The sequence below is a fragment of the Coregonus clupeaformis genome, chromosome 19 (assembly GCF_020615455.1).
Source record: "Coregonus clupeaformis isolate EN_2021a chromosome 19, ASM2061545v1, whole genome shotgun sequence".
Classification (NCBI taxonomy): Eukaryota; Metazoa; Chordata; class Actinopteri; order Salmoniformes; family Salmonidae; genus Coregonus; species Coregonus clupeaformis.
Genome location: NC_059210.1, coordinates 31440298 through 31455113, shown reverse-complemented (window position 1 = coordinate 31455113; position 14816 = coordinate 31440298). Strand labels below are relative to the sequence as shown.

The following is a 14816-nucleotide window of genomic DNA, read 5'->3' as shown; positions in this document are numbered from 1 at the left end:
TATTGCTATTGGGAAACACTTAAGTTATTGCATATGATGCAAGTGCACTAACCTATCAGATTATAAGGTTATTTGCCAACATTCTGGTACTTGCTTGTGTTTAAGAATATATTTTTCCATTGACTTGACAAATATGGTTCACCATGCAAACAAATTCCGCTAACACTTACTAACTACAGGCACACTTATAAACTTATAGTGCATTATAACGCTTGTTGTAAGTTGTCATAATTCATAAATAGTTATAACATCCTTACAATACATGACTAGGATGCATTATAAGACCAAAGTGCATAATCCATCATAGATCCTATTTGAAAATAGTGTTATAGGTGAATGCAGCGTGGTCCTCTGTAGCTCAATTGGTAGAGCATGGCGCTTGTAACGCCAGGGTAGTGGGTTCGATCCCCGGGACCACCCATACGTAAAAATGTATGCACACATGACTGTAAGTCGCTTTGGATAAAAGCGTCTGCTAAATGGCATATTATTATTATAATGCAATGTTGTATTACCCAACTCAGTGGATTGGTTACCCTATACATGTATCCGGTAGGGCTATGCTGCATTATGCACCATAGTGATGATGTATTATCATGAGGTTACTAGTTATGAGTTGTTATGATGCAAGTTTTATAATGCACTATAAGTGTATCATAAGGCATTGTAAATGCGCTTTCAAGGCTTGTGTGCATCATCGAAAGCGTTACCCAAATTCCGCTAGCTTTATCAATTTTTAACTTCATTGTTAATCAGTTGGGCACTGTGATACATTTTGTGATGCAGTAGGGCACATTGACCACAGAGGGGCTCTGGCATACCGATAGAATTCTCCTCTCATCCAAGTTGTGAGCGCTGTTCAGCATTCAACGAACTGCACATTAGTGGTTTGCTTTGAAACGAATGCTATCCACACACACTGCACACTATAAAAGTGAGTTGAAGGATATGGGTCACACTGTTTTCTTAGTCTAGTTGGGGATTTGTCAGCCCAGTACTAGGCTTCTTTTCAGCTTTTTGAGAAATCAGGTGACCAAGCCTGGCTCAAGATAAAAGCTCCATACAAACACTCCAGCCTCGTGCACAGCGGTTGCTATGGAGACACTGTTGGAAGTTTGATGGGAAGAAGGGAGCCCTGTACCTGAATGAATTACCTACCCTGAGCGCACCGTCTCAAGAGAATGGCCCTACTGTAGGCTACTGGAGACTGCCTCTGGCTGTAGTGAGTGCAATGGTGTTTTACTTGCCAATTAATATTTTAGCGTTTTTTCCTCATGCATACTTGAGAAGGAAATGTGTGCTTTAAACAAAATAAAAATGACTGGTTTGGATATTTATAGTATATAGATCCCTTTCCACAGATGCATCACTAATGTAGGCATGGTTCTTTCAATTATTAGTTTCGATATCTCACGTGGGATTCACCAGAATCTCATAAGCTCGAAGAACCACTCACACAGGTCTGTTGGAGACAGACGGCTCGAGTGGCGAATGAGGTGAGCCCCTCCCCTCATCATAAGGAGCCACTCGCCCACCCTCTGGTCATTCTCACCTCTTCCTCGCAAAGGGTACTAGGCTGAATCCAAAATCATGCCCTCGGTCTCCAGTTGCACAAGTGTCCCAAAGCTGAGGGAGTGAAAATTGTTGAGGGTGTAGGAGCTACACTGAACAAAAATATAAACACAACATGCAACAATTTCAAAGATTTTACTGAGTTACTGTTCAAATAAGGAAATCAGTCAATTGAAATAAATTCATTAGGCCCTTATCTATAGATTTCACATGACTGGGAATACAGATATGCATCTGTTGTTCACAGATACCTTTAAAAAAAGGATGATTCTACAATGTTTGTATCAGGGTGCACAAAACATTCCTTTGATGTTCCAAGAATGTTGACAGAACAGCCTTTGTGAGTTCTTAAAGATTCCCAGAACATTTAGTTAGGTTTTGTGAGCATTGTGGGTACATTACAAGAGATAGGTTCCCAAAATACAAAATATGCTCAGTTGTGATGACATTCATACAATGTTTAAGTTAGATTGCACATGACATTCCTATAAGGTTGTAAGAATGTTGACAGAACATCTGATTGAGTTATGGGAGTTGTCTGGGATGTTGCAAGAATATTATTTTGATATTCACATAGGTTGCACAGAACATTCCAACAATGTTGCACAATGTTCCATGATTTCTAAATAAGTCTGTTTTTAGGTTTAACATAATATTCCATTGATGTTCACGCAATGTACCAAAGAACATTTAAAGAACATTTAGAAAATGTTATATTTAAGTTTGACCTAATATTACCACAACATTCTCAGCATGAAAATGTGCACTCTGATTGGTTAGAGATGATCCAATCGCTGATGACTGTTTTGTACAACACCCCTCATTTTGACGTCACCACATTCATACATGGCAACAAAAAAAAAAACAGTCAAAAAATAAATCAATAGAAACAAGGTTTTGAAGTGTTTGTCCTATATCTAGGAGATATAAGAAAGCTCAAGAAATATATATATATATATATATATATATATATATATATATATATATTACACATATTTAGAGCATAACGGAGAACACCATCGTGTTCGTGAGAGTCTCCCCTTTCCATAGAGTGGTCATAATAGTGTGTAGGTCAAACCGTTCGGACGCTACATACGTTGTCTTGAGAAGGCCGATTTCGGGATGTCTCATGGTCTGACAAACACCGCTCCACCTTTCACCGCAGATGCAGAAGTGCGACATCATTGAATGCGGTGGAAAACCCCCGATATCTCTAGCTTAAACGGATGGATTTTCATGGGGATTTTTTTAGCTTCGCTGCACTGGTGCCTGATCTACCTGCGCCTTTATTGCTGGGATTGCCTGTGTGTGCGACGGATGTGCTGACTCCAACTACGCTGATTCCAGCAGCGGATTCGTCGTCAAGTTTGGCTCCTATCCCTCTATCTGGATCTGACGGGGGGCACTGCCTTCTGTGGGAGGTCTGGACCTATCGTCGGGAGCAGCGGGCGTATGCTATCCTGCTTCTCGAGGGCCCGTGAAAGGTTCCACTAATTGTGTGAGGGGTCGGAATGGGCGGATTTCTCCATCCCCTTCTCCGGCCGTTGTATTGGGCAGTTCAATGATGAGAAATGTCTCAGTCCCTGGAGCAAAAACGTTGTTATCCAGGAGCACGAATACAGGACATCAATAAGCTGCTCCCAAACATTTTAAACCTGCATCAGGAAATTGAGTCTATCATAGTTCATGTGGGATTCAATGACATTATGAAGGGCAGCTCAGAACAGCTGAAGATGGATTTCAAAGAACTGATTGGGTCTCTGCTTGACAACAACAACAATCTCCCCATAATATCTGGCCTTGTGCCCTCCCTAAATCGTGGCACTGAACGTTTCAGTAGACTTTTAGCCCTCCATAAATGGCTACGAGACTATTGCAGCTCTGTGGGTATAACATTTATTGACAATTTTGATACCTTCTGGAAACAAAGCTTGTTTTATAAGGAGGATGGGATCCACCCAAATAATTTGGGTTCCTGGATAATTTCACAGCATTACAAGGCTTGGTTGAGACAATGACTTATCAATGACCCACGCCCAGTTCAGTTAACCCCTACCATTGTGTCGCTGAGTTGTCATAATGCTTCAGCAAATGTACATTATCCCAGGGGCGTTGGAAGACACAATGTAAGTAACCTAATATTTGTCCCTCTAAATGCCCTGAATGGCTCTGCTGATCCTACAGCTATTGTATGCAGTAATCATGTGCCTACGAAGCAGAGTTATACTGTTAGCACCGAGGCAGTGTGCCATAGTAGGAAGTCCACTGTGTGCAGCTCACCATGCACTAACATAAAAAACATGAGCATGTCTACTTCTGCTAAGCTTCCCAGTAAAGCAATGAAAACAATCAAGCATCCCAGAAAAGTGCTAAAAATAGCCCACGTTAACATATGTAGCTTAAGAAACAAGGTTCATGAAATCAATAATTTGCTAGTAACAGATGACATTCATATTCTGACAATCTCTGAAACTCACTTAGATAATACCTTTGATGATACGGTGGTAACAATACATGGTTATAACATCTACAGAAAAGACAGAAAAGCCAAAGGTGGAGGTGTTGCTGTTTATATTCAGAACCACATTCCTGTAAAGCTTAGACAGGATCTCATGTTGAAGTAGTATGGCTACAGGTTCATCTGCCTCACCTAAAGCCCATTCTGGTGGGAAGCTGCTATAGACCATCTAGTGCTAACAGTCAGTATCTGGATAACGTGTGAAATGCTTGATAATGTATGTGATATCAACAGAGAGGTATATTTTCTGGGTGATTTAAATATTTACTGGCTTTCATCAAGCTGCCCACTCAAGAAAAAGCTTCAAACTATAACTAGTGCCTGCAACCTGGTTCAGGTTATCAGTCAACCTACCAGAGTAGTTACAAACAGCACGGGAATGAAATCATCAACATGTATTGATCACATCTTTACTATTGCTGCAGAAATTTGCTTTAAAGCAGTATCCAATTCCATTGGATGTAATGATCACAATACAGTAGCCATATCTAGGAAAAACAAAGTTCCAAAAGCTGGGCCTAATATAGTGTATAAGAGGTCATACAATATGTTTTGTAGTGATTCCTATGTCATTGGTGTAAATAATATTTGTTGGTCTGTGGTGTGTAATGAGGAGCAACCAGACGCTGCACTTGACACATTTATGAAATTGCTTAGTCCAGTTACTAATAAGCACGCACCCATTAAGAAAATGACTGTAAAAATGGTTAAATCCCTGTGGATTGATGAGGAATTGAAAAATGTTACGTTTGAGAGGGATGAGGCAAAAGGAATGGCAAATAAGTCTGGAGGTGCAACCGATTGGCAAACGTACTGCAAATTGAGAAATCATGTGAGTAACTGAATAAAAAGAAGAAGAAACTACTATGAAACAAAGATAAATGCCATAAATAATGATAGTAAAAAGCTTTGGAGCACCTTAAATACAATTTTGGGCAAAAAGGCAAACTCAGCTCCATCATTCATTGAATCAGATGGCGCATTCATCACAAAACCCACTGATTGCCAATTACTTTAATGATTTTTTTCAATGGCAAGATTAGCAAACGTAGGCATGACATGCCAGCAACAAATGTTGACTCTACACATCTAAGTATAACAGATCAAATTATGAAAGACAAGAATTGTAATTTAGAATTCCATAAAGTGAGTGTTTAAGAAGTGAAAATATTATTGTTGTCTATCAACAATGACAAGCCACCGGGGTCTGACAACTTGGATGGAAAATTACTGAGGATAATAGCGGACGATATTGGCACTCCTATTTGCCATACTTTGATCTAAACCTACTAGACAGTGTGTGCCCTCAGGCCTGGAGGGAAGTAAAAGTCCTTCCCCTACCCAAGAATAGTAAAGCCCCCTTTACTGGCTCAAATAGCCGACCAATCAGCCCTTAGTAAAGTTTTGGAAGAAATTGTGTTTGACCAGATACAATGCTATTTTACTGTAAACAAATTGACAACAGACTTTCAGCACACTTATATGGAAGGACATTCAACAAGCAGGCACTTACCCAAATTACTGAAGATTGGCTGAGAGAAATTGATGATAAAAAGATTGTGGGAGCTGTTTTGTTAGACTTCAGTGTGGCTTTTGACAGCTCTGCTGTTGGGACAGCTTTATGTAGACCCTAACAGGCACCGTTTGTCACCATTATAGTGCAATTCATGTATTGTTGTAGTGTTGTGTTGTGTAGTGGCTTTGCTGGCATGCATCAAAACATATATTTTTTGCCCCATCAAGATTTACATGCTAAAATCGCCACTGTGTGTTACTATCTCCTGCCTTAGTATTGCCTTTGATATTTAATAGGCTATGATGTCGGCCTCCTATCACACAGCAATACTGTAGCCTACCCATAATGTCAATTTTATTAGGTAGCGACATGCTGCTTTGTGATCTCCTAACTAACGGCAAATGCATCTGTTAGGCCTACGTTTTAATGTTTTTATTAGCCTACCATTATTATAATTCCCGTACATTAAACACCTCAATTTCCCCCAAAATAACAATATTTGCTTGCAGTACAGTTGATCAACCACTAGAAATGATGTGTTCTGCGTTCTCTGCACAAGTACACGTAGATGGACCGTGGAGATCACAGTAGTAAGGCACAAAAAAGTGCAGGAGGCGGGAACAGTAAATAAATAAGCCACTGCCCAGTGCCCACTGCGCTCGTGGATGCTCAGCGCAACAAGTTAGCTTGATAGCCAGCAGAAATGTAATCTACTCGGTGCTCCTGCCTTTGTGTTGACAGCTCGACAACTCCGAAAACCGCTTCTCCCCTTCCAGTCTTGTCTACCATTTTCCCTTTCCCCACGGACTTCTTACTTTAGAATACGATTATGTGGACATTCGCCCTAATTTCTCTTCTCTGAGTCGTCCACGGAAATGATATACTCGACAGCATATCTACCCAGCTTCCACGGTAGGTTTTATCCATGTCGAGATCGCAGACATTATAAATGAGCGCCAGGTTTTCTACTTCGCGTTCCTGGTACTCTATTTACCCGTTATATTACAAGATAGACAAGTTCATTTGAAATATGACAGACAGCATATGTAATGAACAGCTGATTCAAGTCGGACAGTAACATTATTATTATTATTATTATTATTATTATTATTATTATTATTATTATTATTATTATTATTATTATTATGTTATTACATAACGGATAGGTTAGTGCTTGGTCATTCTGGATAAGAGCGTCTGCTAAATGACTAAAATGTAAATGTAAATGTCATTGAATTACATAATGAAAATATTCGACACTCATGCCAATGTGCTGTGGTAGTCTATGCACTCATCCTGTCCTTTTAGCAATATTTAGTTACAAAGGAAACAAAAAACTGATAAGTCATTCTTCTATGCAAACTTTGAGCAGTGTTCTTCTAGAACAATGAACAAGGTGTGCAGAGAGTCCAGTGTGCTGATAATAGGACATCATGGCTGCTAAAATAGACTGCAAGGTTCTCAGTAGTTTCTACTTTGGGAATGGAAACTTGTCACCCAGCACATGATGTTCCACTCATGGGTATGTCAGGTATGTAGTTATGATTAGTTTAGCCAACAGCCCCATGTACATTTAGTGTCTGTCTGAAAGGTAATGCAATGCATTTTCTAATGGTTAGTATCAAATGGGTCATACATTCCAGAGAGTGGTTAATAATTAGACACAAGTGTGTCTGAATCCATTTGGCATATGCAAGCCCAAGGATGCACTAGGCTAGATGTTGCAGCTGGATAATAAATAGTGTCAGAAGGGTCAAATAATAATCCTGTGTTTCAGTCTATGAGTGGTTACATGGAGATCAGAGAGGAAGCTACACTATATATACAAAAGTATGTGGAAACCCCTTCAAATGAGTGGATTCGGCTTTTAGCCACACCCGTTGCTAACAGGTGTATAAAATCGAGCACACTGCCATGCAATCTCCATAGACAAACATTGGCAATAGAATGGCCTTACTGCAGAGCTCAGTGACTTTCAACAGGGCACCGTCATAGGATGCCACCTTTCCAACAAGTCAGTTCGTAAAATTTCTGCCCTGCTAGAGCTGTCCCGGTCAACTGTAAGTGCTGTTATTGTGAAGTGGAAACATCTAGTAGCAACAACGGCTCAGCCGGGAAGTGGTAGGCCACACAAGCTCACAGAACGGAACAGACGAGTTGTGAAGTGCGTAGCGTGCAAAAATCATCTGTCCTCGGATGCAACACTCACTACCGAGTTCCAAACTGCCTCTGGAAGCAACGTCAGCACAATAACTGTTCGTCGGGAGCTTCATGAAATGGGTTTCCATGGCTGAACAGCCGCACACAAGCCTAAGATCACCATGCGTAATGCCAAGTGTCGGCTGGAGTGGTGTAAAGCTCGCCGCCATTGGACTCTGGCGCAGTGGAAACGTGTTCTCTGGAGTGATGAATCACGCTTCACAATCTGGCAGTCCGACGGACAAATCTGGGTTTGGCAGATGCAAGGAGAACGCTACCTGCCCGAATGCATATTGCCAACTGTAAAGTTTGGTGGAGGAGGAATAATGGTCTCGGGCTGTTTTTCATGGTTCGGGCAAGGCCCCTTAGTTCCAGTGAAAGGAAATCTTAACGCTACAGCATACAATGACATTCTAGACAATTCTGTGCTTCCAACTTTGTGGCATCAGTTTGGGGAAGGCCCTTTCCTGTTTCAGCATGACAATGCCCACGTGCACAAAGCGAGGTCCATACAGAAATGGTTTGTCAAGATCTGTGTGGAAGAACTTGACTGGCCTGCACAGAGCCCTGACCTCAACCCCATTGAACACCTTTGGGATGAAGTCCCTGCAGCAATGTTCCAACATCTAGTGGAAAGCCTTCCCAGAAGAGTGGAGGCTGTTATAGCAGCAAAAGGGGGACCAACCCCATATTAATGCCCATGATTTTGGAATGAGATGTTCGACGAGCAGGTGTCCACATACATTTGGTCATGTAGTGTATTACAGTTTATTTGACATCACTATTTAGTTCCCATGCTTGGGTCATTTAATTCTCATGCAGTAGAATACTAAAGGTTGACATTTCTTTCCTCTGGTAGGTTACTATGTATCACCCTTTCCTAAGCTCACGGCTCGCCCAGCTAGATTTAGTAATGATTGAGTGAATAGCTGATGTCAAGTAAATATACAGTACAGTAAATATATTACATAATATATATATAACCCACTGTACATGATTCAAGTTTATTTTTGTCTGGAAAACGTATGACTTAAATGAAGAACGCAATCTGCTTTATCTCCTAATGTATTGCACAAGTTAACTGCAGGTATTAACTTAAAAAGTAGCTACAAATATTCACATGTATTGAAAGACTTCAAATAAATCATTTAGACAGTATTGAAAAACCATCCTGTTGGCTTTTTCCAAATACCCCGGTGTACGGGATTTACAGTATATCGCCCAAGCCTATCACACAATACCAATGACAGCCATCAGTATTGTAAAGCCCTCTTTATTGAAAGGTTAAACATGTTAACATTGCATTGCAACCTCTATTATGAGTGTCTGAAAGAGATGGATCAAGTATTCTGTCCCATTGTAATGGGGAATAGTCCGTTTCATTGTACTTGTATTGGAAATGAAAGGTGCTAATTGAGCACTGCAGGCAATGTTTAGCCAGCCTAATATTCGAAAGTGAAGTAGGTTGGGAGCTTCAAAGAGAACCAATTTATAAAACCTGGGACACAGCTCTCGGCGGCAAGGTAATTTACATCTCAAGGTTCTGTATCTGCTTGTATTGTAGATATAACAGCTGTCTGAAAGTCAAGTTGGACAGATCAGTCTCAACTAAACCAAACAGTAAAATGGACTTCGTAGGCAAAGATATTACTAGTAAATTAATTTAATTCATTACAACTGATATTGGATAATGTGGATACATTCCTTATTGGTTGTCATGCACCTTCCTTAGACCTATACACCACACACACCTCCTGTCTATTGGTATGCATCTCCCATAATGACTGATTTACTGGGTGGCCTGGTGTGACATTGTTTACAGTTTCCGGTCCACTAGGCTTAAGCCAAAATCTTTTTCTAGGGGGAAATGTTTCCCCTCCACAGAGTTGAGACAGGCACAATGTGGTCGTTTCCCCTAGCTGTGTTTGGAATGGACACCTCGTTTGGGGACAGGGAGCACTGAAGGGGTGAGATCACTCAAGGACACTTAAACAAGAGACCCATTGATAAGGTTCAGAACCATTTTGGCTCTGATTTGGAGTCAGTAGCAGCACTACACAATATAACTGTTTGTGTTTGTTTAGTTGTAAAACCGCTGCCCCTTGAATGTCTTTTGGACTCAAAGTTACTACTCATTAGATCTCCTGAAGAGCAGCCATTATCTACCATCTGTCAAATAACAGTGAACAGGACTCAAAGATTGAATCAATTTAATTTCAGTGCATGTAGATGGGTGTTGATTCCGGAGAGAGGAGAATATTATTTTCGTAACCATTTTGCATCAGTGTCAATGGACATTTTTATCCTGCAAAGTACACTACCGGTGACTGAAGCGAGACAGGAGCTTGTGTGAGTGAGCAAGATCATACTGTATCTGGACTGATTGTTTGTGGATGATTGTTTGTTTTTCTCACAGAATGATGGTACCATTCATGAGGAACCTCCTTGGCTGAGGCTGATATTATTTCACTAATGGGTTTTAGTAGTAAACATTACATTAGTTAGTCGGAAAAGCGTTCGGAGAAGTGACGTCAAGAGAACAACACACGAGTGAATACACAGCAGGAGTTAAGCCACTATCCACATAAGACGGTAAAGACCCATATCATACAGAGTCCTCATTGCTTTTGAAAAAATATTTTGGCACTCTGAATATTTATCATCTGACCATATCCTGTGAGTTCTTTATTCTGTATAAGCAAATAATATTTTTTGCACTTATACAGCGTGCCGACTTTTAGCCCTTGCTGGCTTACCTCTACTAGCTAACCACTAGCAGCCTTGAAACACATCACTTATTAGCAGTTCAGCACATCAACATTTCTCGTGCTGTTACACAAAATCAAGATAAACCTTTACCATCATAGTAGACGTTGAACATCTATAACCAAACTGGCTAAAACTCTGTTGTTGGCCGATGGTAGCTATAGCTACACATGCTAACCTGAGTTCTAACGTTACTAACATTACTAGCAGCAGTAACAGTAAATCCAGGTATAATGGCTAACACAAACATTGACCACGTTTACATGCGCACAGTATTCTGGATAGTAGCTCATTTCCAGCTTAAGGTCTTATTCGGGATAAACTGTTTACATGCACCTTTGTAACTCAAGAGTATCCCTGTAACCATGAATAAACAGAATATTCCTAATTTAAGTTAATATGGGTTAAATAGAATAGTAACTGAAATATGGACACTGACTGTAGGCCTGACTACACTCACATGTAGTGTAATATAATATGAACTCCTGCAGAATGATGCATTTCTTGCCGTAAAACGATAGAACACATTTTTATTTTGTCTCGGGAACAGGATTGGATAAATATTATTTCTTTGTTTCAGCATCTCTTGAGAAAATGCAAGTGTAATGTGTTATCTTTGACACTGTTATGCAAGCAGACAGTATTTCAACCACATAAACTATGCACTCAAGATGAACTGAAGTGTTATCAGAAACATGTTTCATTGTTTTCTCAGCTTTCCATTTCCTTAAAACCGGTCAAACTGATGACATTTGGACATTTTTCACAGGACCAGTCTTTCCACAGTTTTGGAGTTATTGCGTTCTTCCTGGTCTCTAAACGCAGAACGAAACAGACAACTTTACTGGTGTTAACTAGGTTACTAATGCATTCATTCTATCCATGTCTGCACTACTTTATTTAGTCTTCTGGGGCAACAAGTAATGGCAGAAGAGAAGCTGCATGTATCTAACTATAGTTGACAAAGAAATGGCCTACCAAATGTCTGAACTTATAATATGGCCTTTCCAAATGTCGGAAATTATAAGCAGAAACTTGTCTAAAATAGGGGTGAAAGTAGCCAGTAGGCTATACTGTCCAGTACGGAGTATCAGCAAAATAAATTATTATGGAATTAATATGGTGGATTTAACTGCACAGATAGCCTACTTTTCAAAGGGATTTGTTTGACAATCAGATGAAAACATCACACAACACCCATGATATGCGAAACTGAGCCTGCGCAGACCACGAAAAACAACAGTAAACGAGATCAGATGTTTACATGCCACAGTATCCCGTCTAAGACCAGGCATCTTATCCGGGTTTCTCATAACCGGGATACAAGCTTTTTCAGGTTATTGTAAACGGGATATGATGTTTATATGCGTCAACTCAAAAACAGAATACTTGAGTATCCCGAATAATAATGGGATATTGGTGTGCATGTAAATGTGGTCAGTGGCTACCATAATATCCTGCAAGTTATATCAGTCAATAAAGATCAGGCAGTAATAAAGACATATCTTGAAATAAACAATGATCCGATTGGTATTTGACCATTCATTTCTGCAAAACTTGCAGTGTTGATGGAGTTGTTGTAGCTTGCTTCCATCCCCATACACCAAGCCAGATCCAAGTGGGCCAGTTTGTTTTGCATGGCACAGTGCACTTAGATAGCTGGCTATCTTCGTTTTTTTGTCATCTACTAGCAATATAACATGACAAAACTCTTTGGGCACTTTAGTACCTACTAACCTGATTCGCCTCCATCACCGAAGCCACCTTTCTTGACTTCAAAGCCGCGGTGTATTGTTGGTATATGAGTTTTTATAAATGTAATTCAAATTGAGAAAATAGAAGTATGTAATTATAATAAACTTTTGCATAAAGACCGTTTAGATGGGATATAATCAGTCGACCTTGTTTTAGATTTGTGGAATATATATCGTGCAACCTTTCCTTTAATAGCACAAGTGAGGCTGGATTATTGATAAAGTCTCTGAATGAAATGTATTTTTGAACAGCCAAAGATGTTTTTAATATTGTATCTTGATTATTTTTAACCATCATCTCAATGCTAGCCTGGTCCTAGATGTCTTGTGTGACAATGACCATGGGAGTTGGCAAGACAGCACACACAGATCTGGGACCAGGCCATCTCAGTGCACGTCACTCTGGTCTTGGCGGAGCTAGGATGACAGACAGCCAGTCACCAAGGGGCTTACTGAACTTCAGAGAACATGATGCTTTGAATACAAGTGGGAAGAGAAGAGCATGTTTCGCAGATGAAACCAGGAGATACAGTGGGGGAAAAAAGTATTTAGTCAGCCACCAATTGTGCAAGTTCTCCCACTTAAAAAGATGAGAGAGGCCTGTAATTCTCATCATAGGTACACGTCAACTATGACAGACAAATAGAGATTTTTTTTCTCCAGAAAATCACATTGTAGGATTTTTTATGAATTTATTTGCAAATTATGGTGGAAAATAAGTATTTGGTCACCTACAAACAAGCAAGATTTCTGGCTCTCACAGACCTGTAACTTCTTCTTTAAGAGGCTCCTCTGTCCTCCACTCGTTACCTGTATTAATGGCACCTGTTTGAACTTGTTATCAGTATAAAAGACACCTGTCCACAACCTCAAACAGTCACACTCCAAACTCCACTATGGCCAAGACCAAAGAGCTGTCAAAGGACACCAGAAACAAAATTGTAGACCTGCACCAGGCTGGGAAGACTGAATCTGCAATAGGTAAGCAGCTTGGTTTGAAGAAATCAACTGTGGGAGCAATTATTAGGAAATGGAAGACATACAAGACCACTGATAATCTCCCTCGATCTGGGGCTCCACGCAAGATCTCACCCCGTGGGGTCAAAATGATCACAAGAAAGGTGAGCAAAAATCCCAGAACCACACAGGGGACCTAGTGAATGACCTGCAGAGAGCTGGGACCAAAGTAACAAAGCCTACCATCAGTAACACAATACGCCGCCAGGGACTCAAATCCTGCAGTCCCCCTGCTTAAGCCAGTACATGTCCAGGCCTGTCTGAAGTTTGCTAGAGTGCATTTGGATGATCCAGAAGAGGATTGGGAGAATGTCATATGGTCAGATGAAACCAAAATAGAACTTTTTGGTAAAAACTCAACTCGTCGTGTTTGGAGGACAAAGAATGCTGAGTTGCATCCAAAGAACACCATACCTACTGTGAAGCATGGGGGTGGAAACATCATGCTTTGGGGCTGTTTTTCTGCAAAGGGACCAGGACGACTGATCCGTGTAAAGGAAAGAATGAATGGGGCCATGTATCGTGAGATTTTGAGTGAAAACCTCCTTCCATCAGCAAGGGCATTGAAGATGAAACGTGGCTGGGTCTTTCAGCATGACAATGATCCCAAACACACCGCCCGGGCAACGAAGGAGTGGCTTCGTAAGAAGCATTTCAAGGTCCTGGAGTGGCCTAGCCAGTCTCCAGATCTCAACCCCATAGAAAATCTTTGGAGGGAGTTGAAAGTCTGTGTTGCCCAGCGACAGCCCCAAAACATCACTGCTCTAGAGGAGATCTGCATGGAGGAATGGGCCAAAATACCAGCAACAGTGTGTGAAAACCTTGTGAAGACTTACAGAAAACGTTTGACCTGTGTCATTGCCAACAAAGGGTATATAACAAAGTATTGAGAAACTTTTGTTATTGACCAAATACTTATTTTCCACCATAATTTGCAAATAAATTCATAAAAAATCCTACAATTTGATTTTCTGGATTTTTTTTTCTTATTTTGTCTGTCATAGTTGACGTGTACCTATGATGAAAATTACAGGCCTCTCTCATCTTTTTAAGTGGGAGAACTTGCACAATTGGTGGCTGACTAAATACTTTTTTTCCCCACTGTACCTGGTCTGGGGAGTCACCGGGCATTCACCTAAACTGACCTTAGATCCAGTCCTTCCTACCTGACTACCTGACTACTTGACTGGCAAATTAGGGGAAAGTTCTAGAAAGGAAAGATGGAGAGAGCAGGGTTGTGTAACTGACAAAGGGACAATCTTACCAAGCACAGCATATACACAGAGTGTACAAAACATTAGGAACACCCCCTTTTGCTCTCAGAACAGCCTCAGTTCGTCGGAGCATGGACTTTACAAGGTGTCAAGCGTTCCAAAGGGATGCTGGCCCATGTTGACTCCAATGCTTCTCACAGTTGTGTCAAGTTGGCCGGATGTCCTTTTTGTGTGGACCATTCTTGATACACACAGGAAAC

At 40.6% G+C, this 14816-nt stretch overlaps 1 protein-coding gene across 1 annotated transcript in view; it reads left to right on the top strand.

The window, feature by feature from the left end:
* The first annotated feature begins 6187 nt into the window (after positions 1-6187).
* The window catches only part of LOC121532111 (GRAM domain-containing protein 2A), a 90490-nt gene continuing 81861 nt past the window's right edge, over positions 6188-14816 (top strand). The window contains exon 1 of the mRNA XM_041837817.1: positions 6188-6518. The gene's annotated coding sequence lies outside the window, so the exon portion shown is untranslated. The remainder of the gene's footprint in view (positions 6519-14816) is intronic.